Source organism: Hevea brasiliensis, chromosome 6 (genome assembly GCF_030052815.1).
Source record: "Hevea brasiliensis isolate MT/VB/25A 57/8 chromosome 6, ASM3005281v1, whole genome shotgun sequence".
NCBI classification, from domain to species: domain Eukaryota; kingdom Viridiplantae; phylum Streptophyta; class Magnoliopsida; order Malpighiales; family Euphorbiaceae; genus Hevea; species Hevea brasiliensis.
This window is the reverse complement of record NC_079498.1, coordinates 102,637,141-102,646,307: the sequence shown is the minus strand read 5'-3', so window position 1 is coordinate 102,646,307 and position 9,167 is coordinate 102,637,141. Positions and strand designations below refer to the sequence as shown.

Here is a 9,167-nt window from a genome sequence, read left to right as displayed (position 1 = left end):
GAGGTCTATTCTGTTGCATATACTGCTGGTTATGAGCATAATTTGAGCTTTAACCTTGTTGAGCAAAAGTTGCTTGTGGTCTCCATGTTGAGTTGTTCACATTAGAGTAAGAATTTCCCATAGGTTTTTGTTGATAACCTCCTGCATAAGCAACTTGTTCTTGCAAAAAATCATCACCATAAGAAGAGTAATCAACTCCACAACTTTGAGTTCCATCTGTGAAGGCAACTTGTTGCATAGTTGTAGGAGTTGAGGTTGTTGCCTTTGTGCAAAAATCACTAAGAAGTTGAGTCAACTGATCAAATCTTGCATTCATGTAGCTAACTGAGTCAAGTTCATAAATCCCAGCCTTCTTTGGCTCAAGTGCTCTTGGATTTCCCCATAAATGGGTATTATGAGCAATCTTCTCTAATAAATCATAGCATTCTTCACTTGTCATTCTCATGAAGTCTCCTCCTGCTTGTGAATCAATTGTGTTTCTTATGGCTAGAGTAACTCTGGTGTAGAAATTCTGAACAATCATCCATTTGGGTATTTCATGATGAGGACATTGCCTTTCAAGCTCCTTAAATCTCATCCAAGATTCATACAAAGTTTCATCATCCCTTGGCTTAAAAGCTACCATCAAATTCCTCAAATGAGTGGTCTTCCCAGGTGGGAAAAATTAAGATAGAAAAGCTTGAGATAGCTGCTCCCAAGTAGCTATAGTAGTTTGTGGAAGTGAGTCATACCACTCCAATGCTGAATCCCGAAGAGAGAATGGAAATAAGGTGAGCCGAATCACTTCATCTGAAACTCCAGGCTGCCTTTGTGTACCACATATCATCAAAAATTTCTTCAAATGAGAATGAGGATTTTCAAGTGGACTACCTCCAAATTGTGAATTCTGAACCATTTGAATGAGACCAGTTTTTAACTCAAATTGATTAGCTCCAATAATAGGTCTGTTATCTCTCACATCTGCACATCTAGGAAAAGCATAGTCTAACATGGATCTTCTCTGAGGATCATTTTGATTAACAACTTCATTTTGCCTATTTTGCTCATTTCCTCCATTATCTCCACCAATAGCTCTATTTTGATTCTCCATATTTTCAATTGTCTCTTCTTGCTCAAATCTTTGTTGTTCTTCTTTTTCTGCTTCTTTTTTTCTCTTGTATTCCTTTTTGTTGGCTCGACATAATTTTTCAATTTCAGAGTTGAACAACAATTCAGTGTCACTTGTGCTTTTCGATCGTCTCATAAACAAGAAAAGTACCTGAAAAACACAAGGAACAACAGTGAAAATAAAAGAAAATAAAAATTCTAATTAGCTTAAAACAATTAAAATCCAACTTAAAAACAAACAATTTCCCGGCAACGGCGCCAAAAACTTGGTAGTGTGTCCGCAAGTGCACGGGTCACAATAGTATAGTTTTAAAAATAATATCATTCCCACAGGGAATTGTGCTTAAATTGGAAATAAAAGGATAAGCTAATTAGAATGGTAAAATTTAAAGATATTAAAAATGAAATTTAAAATTAAAATTGGTATTTGAGGAATTTAAACTAAATCAAACAATTAACTAAATTAATAAAACTACTTTACCAAAATTTAATTTGAAATTTCTAATTATAAAATTGGGAGGAATTAAATCTAAATTCAATAAAAATTAAAGTGATTCTAGAGATAGGATTTTCAATATTGTTTGCATGTGATTTATCCCCAATTTAGCCAAACATATGAGAATTGCAATTTTGAGGGAAATCAATTCTTAGTTCTTTGAAACCTTTTTCAAGCATTTCAAAGTTGGTATTCATTAAATCAAACCCTGTTTTTACGGTATTTTAAACCTAACAAAAACCCAATTAAAGCTCTAATTGATTTTGGAAAATTCCCTTAATCCTCTTAGCTTATTTCTAACACCAAGAAAACTATGTTTATTGCAAGATTATCTATCCCAAATATTCACTTTTCAGTCCATCTATTAAGGATTAAAGCTTAACTTAATGAGGGCCCATTCATCAAGGAAGGCAACAAGCTCACAAGCAATAAATTAAAATGTAACAAACCTCATTTAAATGACTAAATCAGTTCAAAACCACAATACAAAACAATATTTACAAACCCATCTCTAGAATCTCAAATAACTACTCACAAATCATAGTTTCAAGTCAAACCCAAGTGTATAAATGAAGAAATAATGGAAATCTAAGTTAAGGAATAGAAAAACCCAGAAGAATGTTGAAGTATCAGCTGCTGGAGAGTTGCAGAACGTCCTCTGCTGCTGCTGTTGCTGCCTTCACGTGCTCCTCTCTTTCTTTCCTTCTTTCTTGCCAAAAAAATGCCTCCTCTCCTCCCTATGGAAAGAAAAATAGATAAAGGAGGTTTTATATGGATCAGATATCTGCCCTAGAATGGGTAAAAAGGTGGAAGATTCCAGAGAAAGTGAGGTATAAAATCAGAGTAATGAAAATGCCACGTCAGTCATTTCCAGTAAAAACGACATAAGCTGAATCGGTTGTGTCGCGGGTTGTGTCGCAAGTTGTGTAACCTACGGCCTAAGAAAAACAGCATATCTGATGATCGACACAACCTGCGACATAAGCTAAATCGGTTGTGCTGCAGGTTGTGAAGCTCTCGGCCATTTTTTAACTCAACTTCAAAAATTTTTGCAATTCAACTCTAATTTCCTCCAAATGGCTACTCTGATCAAAATACACTAAATTTCTCCAAATTTAACCTACAAAACAAATAAATTCCAAAAATTAAACTAAGAAGTGTAGAAATTATAAAATTGACTAAATATATGTTAATATCTATAATAATAGCTATGAACAAGGGTAAATTATATGCAAAAATTACACCTAAATGATGATATAAAATGCATGCATCAGAGGGAGAGGACAAAATTGGTGAGGTAAGAGTGGATTGTGTAGCTAAAGAAGAAGAACTCATGTTGAGAGGGAAAGCTCTGATAATCATGTAAAGGTTTAGGACTCAAAGATGAATAGTAATTTGCTTGTGTTTATTACTGGTGAAGGACTACAAGATTATATACACAACAGTCTTTGTATAAGATTACAAGAAGATCACAATATTAACTAACAAATATACACAAGAATAAGTCAAACTTATAACGAATCAAACTAGATGGAGAAGTATCGGGTTGTTTTCTGAATATTCACTAACCACATATCATATTTATTCCTTAAGAAAAATAAGTACAACAAATTCATACAATTAGAAAGATTTTCTAATTAATAACAGTAAATGTTGGCAATATAGCACATAAACAACAAAATTGTAATAATTTACACCGTTTGAAAAATCAAAGTAATTAAAATATTTATAATTGGCCACTTGCGTCATTATCTATAATCATCCTTCAGTCGTGGGCAACCATATTTGTCTAATTAAATACTGCATTAATATTTAGAAATGTAATGCTTTGTTTTTCTATGTACTCTTTGAAATTGATTAAAATCCTTATACAAAGAATTCTCTTTCTTGGTTTGTTGCTCTTCTTTTGATAGATAATATAATCTTTCTTAAATTTGTTTTTATATGGATCAAGACTTTGAAAAGCCAATTGATGTTGATTTCCTTGAATTTTCTAATCCCAGTAATGAATTTATTTGTAATAGATCGAGGTATTGATTACAAATGAAAGTTGTAAGTTTAGTTGCAAATTCACAAATGAAAGTTGTCACGAATTATTTCAATGTTGTAAAATCCAATAGGGCTTAGAATCATAAAATTTATTCGACCTAACTTCAAAAGATATTTTATGAGAAAAATTAGACCTAATTTATTTTATCAACATGGTATTTAGGGATGTATACAATTTTTAAAAATTTCAAACTGAATTGAAAAACTTTATACAATTGATTAGAATTAGCTTGAAACTAAACTTATTTTATTATTTTAATTTGATTCAGTTTTAATTTTTCATTAAAAATAAAATTGAAATTATACTGAACTGAGAATAATTTTATATTTGTATTTTTTTATAATTTTTTAGATATATTATATATTTTTAATGATAATATAATTTATATTCATATGTAATTAAGACTTTTTTAATAAGTAAAATAATTTAATAAATAAAATTTATTAGAAAAAACTCATCATAAACCAATCTAATCATACCCAAGCCAGTAGGCTTCCCCATAACACCTAACCTAGAATTAGTCAAACTAAGTAAAAATATGCAATTAAGATCATTTATATATATATATATATATATATATATATATATATATATATATATATATATATATATATATATATAATTGTGAACTATATAAATATAATATTATCTTTCATTCCTCTATTTTTTATTAAAATTATGTTTATAATAAGAATTATAAGTGCATTACTATGCTATATAATATGCTTAATTATAATTTTTATTATAAACATAATTTTAATAACAAATAGAGGAATGAAAGATAATATTATATTTATATAGTTCACAATTATATATATATATATATATATATATATATATATATATATATAAAATTTATAAAAAAAATAACTAAAAGGTATATTATATATTACAATCACTTTCAAAATTTTAATGATAATTCAGATATAACTTTTCATGGAAATAATTATATAAAATTATTTTAAGAATTGAAACTCGAATCAAAATTATGCTGAACCAAAAATCAAATCGAATAAAAAAAACTATTAAAAAATAAAATTAAACTTTATCAAAATTTCTATTCGAATTAAGTTCTTAGACAGACACTGATATGAAATCAGAACAATTCCTTATCACAATCAATTTCAATATTAATATTGGGCCACCTGCAAATGTCTTACTGTGCAAATTTTCAATATTTTTTTTTAAATAATTAAATTTTGTTTTACAAAAATCCAAAGAAAAAAAGAAAACTTAACAGATTAAAATAGGTCCAAACTATTCCTGATATTAGACTCCTCACTTACATCCAAACTAAGACTTATAGAATTAAGTGAAAAAACATAGAGAATATAATAATCAAAACATCATATAGTGAATTCGGAGGCTCATATCACACAAAAGGATTAACATATAATAAAGCCACCCTAGCTAAGTAGTGAGCAATTTTATTAGTTTGTTTCTTAACCCAATAAAGGGACATGTCAATTTCCTGTGATAAAAGAAATTCACAATTGTGAATGACCTGGTCAATGAAGCCTTATTATTTTGTTGTGAGTCTATTCACTTTGATTTCAAGTCTAAGGTGTTATAAATAGCTTGTATGTTAGATAGTATAGAGAGAAAGAATTTCTATATTGTTAAAATATAAGAAAGTGAAGGAATGACAAGAGTGAAATATGTATAGAATTATATATATATAATTCAATATATATTATTCTATTATGGCACTTAACAAATAGATGTGTCTGTTAATAGACAGACATATCAATTCTATACAAACAGTCACAACTGTTTGTATAGGTATCTGTTAATAAACAGACATGTCTATTCTATACAAATAGTCACAACTATTTGTATAGGTATCTTTTAATAAACAGACATGTCTATTACATAAACAGTTGTATCTATTAGCGATAGACAGATGTGTCTATCTAGTAAAGGTGCCATGACTTTTCATTCATTATAAATATGGATGAGTTTTTTCAATCCAGATATATATTACTTCTACTTTTTCTTCTTTTCTTTTAGTCTCTCTAAATTCAGTTCATATAAAGAGTTCTTAAGGGAAATCTTCAGGAGTTGCTGTCTGCAGATTTCAGGCTTTGTTGTATCCTGAAGGTATATTGTCATAACCTTGCAGCAATCTAGTGGGGGCAATTAATACCTTAAAGATAGTGATTCATCACGCCTCAAAGCCTATTGTACACCCACTGCCACAACAATTTTAAGGTATTAATCGCAATAGAGTCTAAGGCTGTTTCCGTGATGAATCAAGAGTTCGTGAAACTTGATCATTTTAAGGAAAAAATTATGTTCACTGAGAAGGTGAAAGCAGATCAAGAAAAGAAGATGAATTGCCATACAGAGGTCATATTCTCAACAACTCATCAGATAGGTTATAAGATTTGTTTACCTCTGTTAAGTCTCCAAAAGAAATTTGGAGTTCGTTAGAATTCGAATATAATACAGAAAAAAAAAAGGTATGGATAAATTTCTCATTATGAAATATTTTGAATTTTAAATACTTGATAATATGTCTAAAGAAATATAAAGTTATATTATGATGCTAAAGCTCATGGTGAATGTGTTAAAGAAGATAATAAGATTTATGTGCATAAGTCGAAAAACGCTTTTTATATGCATAAATCCTAATTCATATTGATTGTGTCTATTACCAACTAGGTAGGGATATTGTTAAAATATTAGTAATAGAAAAATTTGTCTCATTTCAAAAGAATTATGTCTGTTCATTAAAAGATATCAAAATGAACTATTTATTATCGATAATTATATTTGTTTTAAAATGTGTAAATGAACAAATGTAATTGTTCTAAGAGATACAAAGTGAACAGTTGTATCTATTGTAAAAAGTATAAGTAAACAAATATAATTGTTCTAAGAGATACAAAGTGAATGGTTGTATCTTTTCTAAAAGGTATAAGTGAATGGTTGTATCTGTTCTAAAAGGTATAAGTGAACGGTTGTATATGTTCTAAGAGGTATAAGTGAACAGATGTAATTATACTAAGAGATACAAAGTGAACAGTTGTATCTGTTGCAAAAGGTATAAGTGAACAGATATAATTATTCTAAGAGATACAAAGTGAACGATTGTATCTGTTGTAAAAGGTGCAAAAGAATAGATGTAATTGTTATAAGAGATACGAAGTGAACTGTTGTGTCTATTCTAAAAGGTATAAGTGAACAGATATAATTAGTCTAATATATATAAAGTGAACTATTGTATATGTTTGAAGAGATGCAAATGCTTTATAAATAGCAGTTTGGAACAAAAAAAAAAATCTATTAACTTTTCTTTTTTTTGTCTCTTCTCTTCATTTTTATCGACAATCAACATTATTATTCTTTAATTTATTCTTGGGAGAATTTTAAAATTGCTGTCTAGATTTATATTTTGGTTATTATCCTTGAGGGATCTGCCTAAAACTACCCAGCTATAACATAGTGGGGGTTTTACTCTTTGTCAATTTCATTATATTGAGGAAGTAAATACTTCATATGATATTTATTACAAATTGACTGGAAATTTTGATAGAATAATTATTCAAATTGAGTGTGCTAGTGCTATTGGTAGCTTAATGTATGTTATGCATTGCACTACTCCTGACATTGCTTTTGCAATGTATAAATTGTCAAGATATACTAATAATCCTAGTGTGGAATATTGAAAAGAAATTTCAAGGGTTTTTGGATATTTAAAAAAGGAATTATAAACTATAGATTATTCTGTGATAAGTTTTCAATTGTATAAAAACCATATAAAGAATTGTATCTATGCAAAGAGTTATGTCCCTTGGCCAAAAGATGTAACTAAATGAAAAGATGCAATTCTTTTAAATAGTTACATGCATGAAGAGATGAACTAATTGGCCAAAAGGTTGGTACATTTTGAGTAGTAAAAATAAGAGTTTCTTACAAGTCATTTGTAAGAAGTGACAAAAGAACAAATGAGTATGCATTTGTGTGTGTGTGCAAGTTTAGCTTGGTTCTTTATTGTTGGATACTCTCATTTTAAACAAGTTATGGAGCAATTTATTTCTGCAAATAAGGTACAAACCTAGACTGTGAATGCAGTTCATGTTATAAACATGTGATTATATGGTTGACTAGTGAAACAAATATGGTTGGAGATCCTAAAGTGTTATAAATACCAATTGGGTATGTATTACTAAGGATAATAAGTTAACTTTTGGTTGGGTGTCCACTTTAGGTGGAAGTTTTGTTTCTTGGGCATCAAAGAAACAAACTTGTATAACTTATTCTACGGTAGAATCCGAATTTATAACTTTGGCGAATGTAGGTAAAGAAGTAGAATGGCTGAGAAACTTGTTATCGGATATTAAGTTGTGGCCACAACCTGTGCTATCTATTTCTTTATATTGTGATAGTCAAATCATGATGGTTAAAGCTTATAGTAAAATATACAATTGAAAGTATATATATATAAGCTTAAGACATGAAAATGTAAGACAATTAGTCTCTAATGGTGTTATTACCATGGTTATGTTAAATCCTATAATAATCTAGCAAATCCTTTAATAAAAGGGCTCTCGAGAGTTATGATCATAAGCACATGTGCTGATTAGGATTTAGAATATTCCATTAAATTTACTAATAATGGGAACCCTACTTTATAGTATTATTACTAAATAAAGTTTAAAGGGTAACAATAAGTCATTAGTAAATAGTGTAATTAAAGTACTTAATGTACTAAGTTAATGGAATGAGGATGAGTGTTTATACTCTTAATGAAGTTTAAAATTATTACAAAGGAAACTTCACCTATATGAACATAGGAAGTGGTGCCGCTTCAACAAAAGTGAGAATAACTTTTATAAATGTTCATGAAAACAGGAGGTAGCACAAGGCCATATTCGTGCTAAAATTTTGGTGAACTTTTTAAGTTGAACTAATTGATTAGTGTGTAGTATTTTCAGTTCTATTTAATAGGAATCTAGGTTTAAGCTAAGGCCACCATGATTTCTTTAGAACTTTGAAATACTTACACTAAGGAAAAGTTTAAATCGAAAGATACTTTTCATTATGCATGAAACAATGGGATCTAACAATACAAGCTAAGTGGGGGATTGTTATAAATAGCTTGTATGTTAGATAGTATAGAGAGAAAGAATTTCTATATTGTTAAAATATAAGAAAGTGAAGGAATGACAAGAGTGAAATATGTATAGAATTATATATATATAATTCAATATATATTATTCTATTATGGCACTTAACAAATAGATGTGTCTGTTAATAGACAGACATATCAATTCTATACAAACAAATACAACTGTTGTATAGGTATCTGATAATAAACAGACATGTCTATTCTATACAAATAGTCACAACTATTTGTATAGGTATCTTTAATAAATGTATACATGTCTATTACATAAACAGTTGTATCTATTGGAGATAGACAGATGTGTCTATCTAGTAAAGGTGCCATGACTTTTCATTCATTATAAATATGGATGAGTTTTTTCAATCCAGATATATATTACTTCT

General features: G+C 28.8%; 1 non-coding gene across 1 annotated transcript; it reads left to right on the top strand.

The window, feature by feature from the left end:
- The first annotated feature begins 533 nt into the window (after positions 1–533).
- Positions 534–640, top strand: LOC131181214 (small nucleolar RNA R71). Its single transcript, XR_009149842.1, has one exon. It is a non-coding gene; the product is annotated as a small nucleolar RNA R71 (small nucleolar RNA).
- Positions 641–9,167: the final 8,527 nt, after the last annotated feature.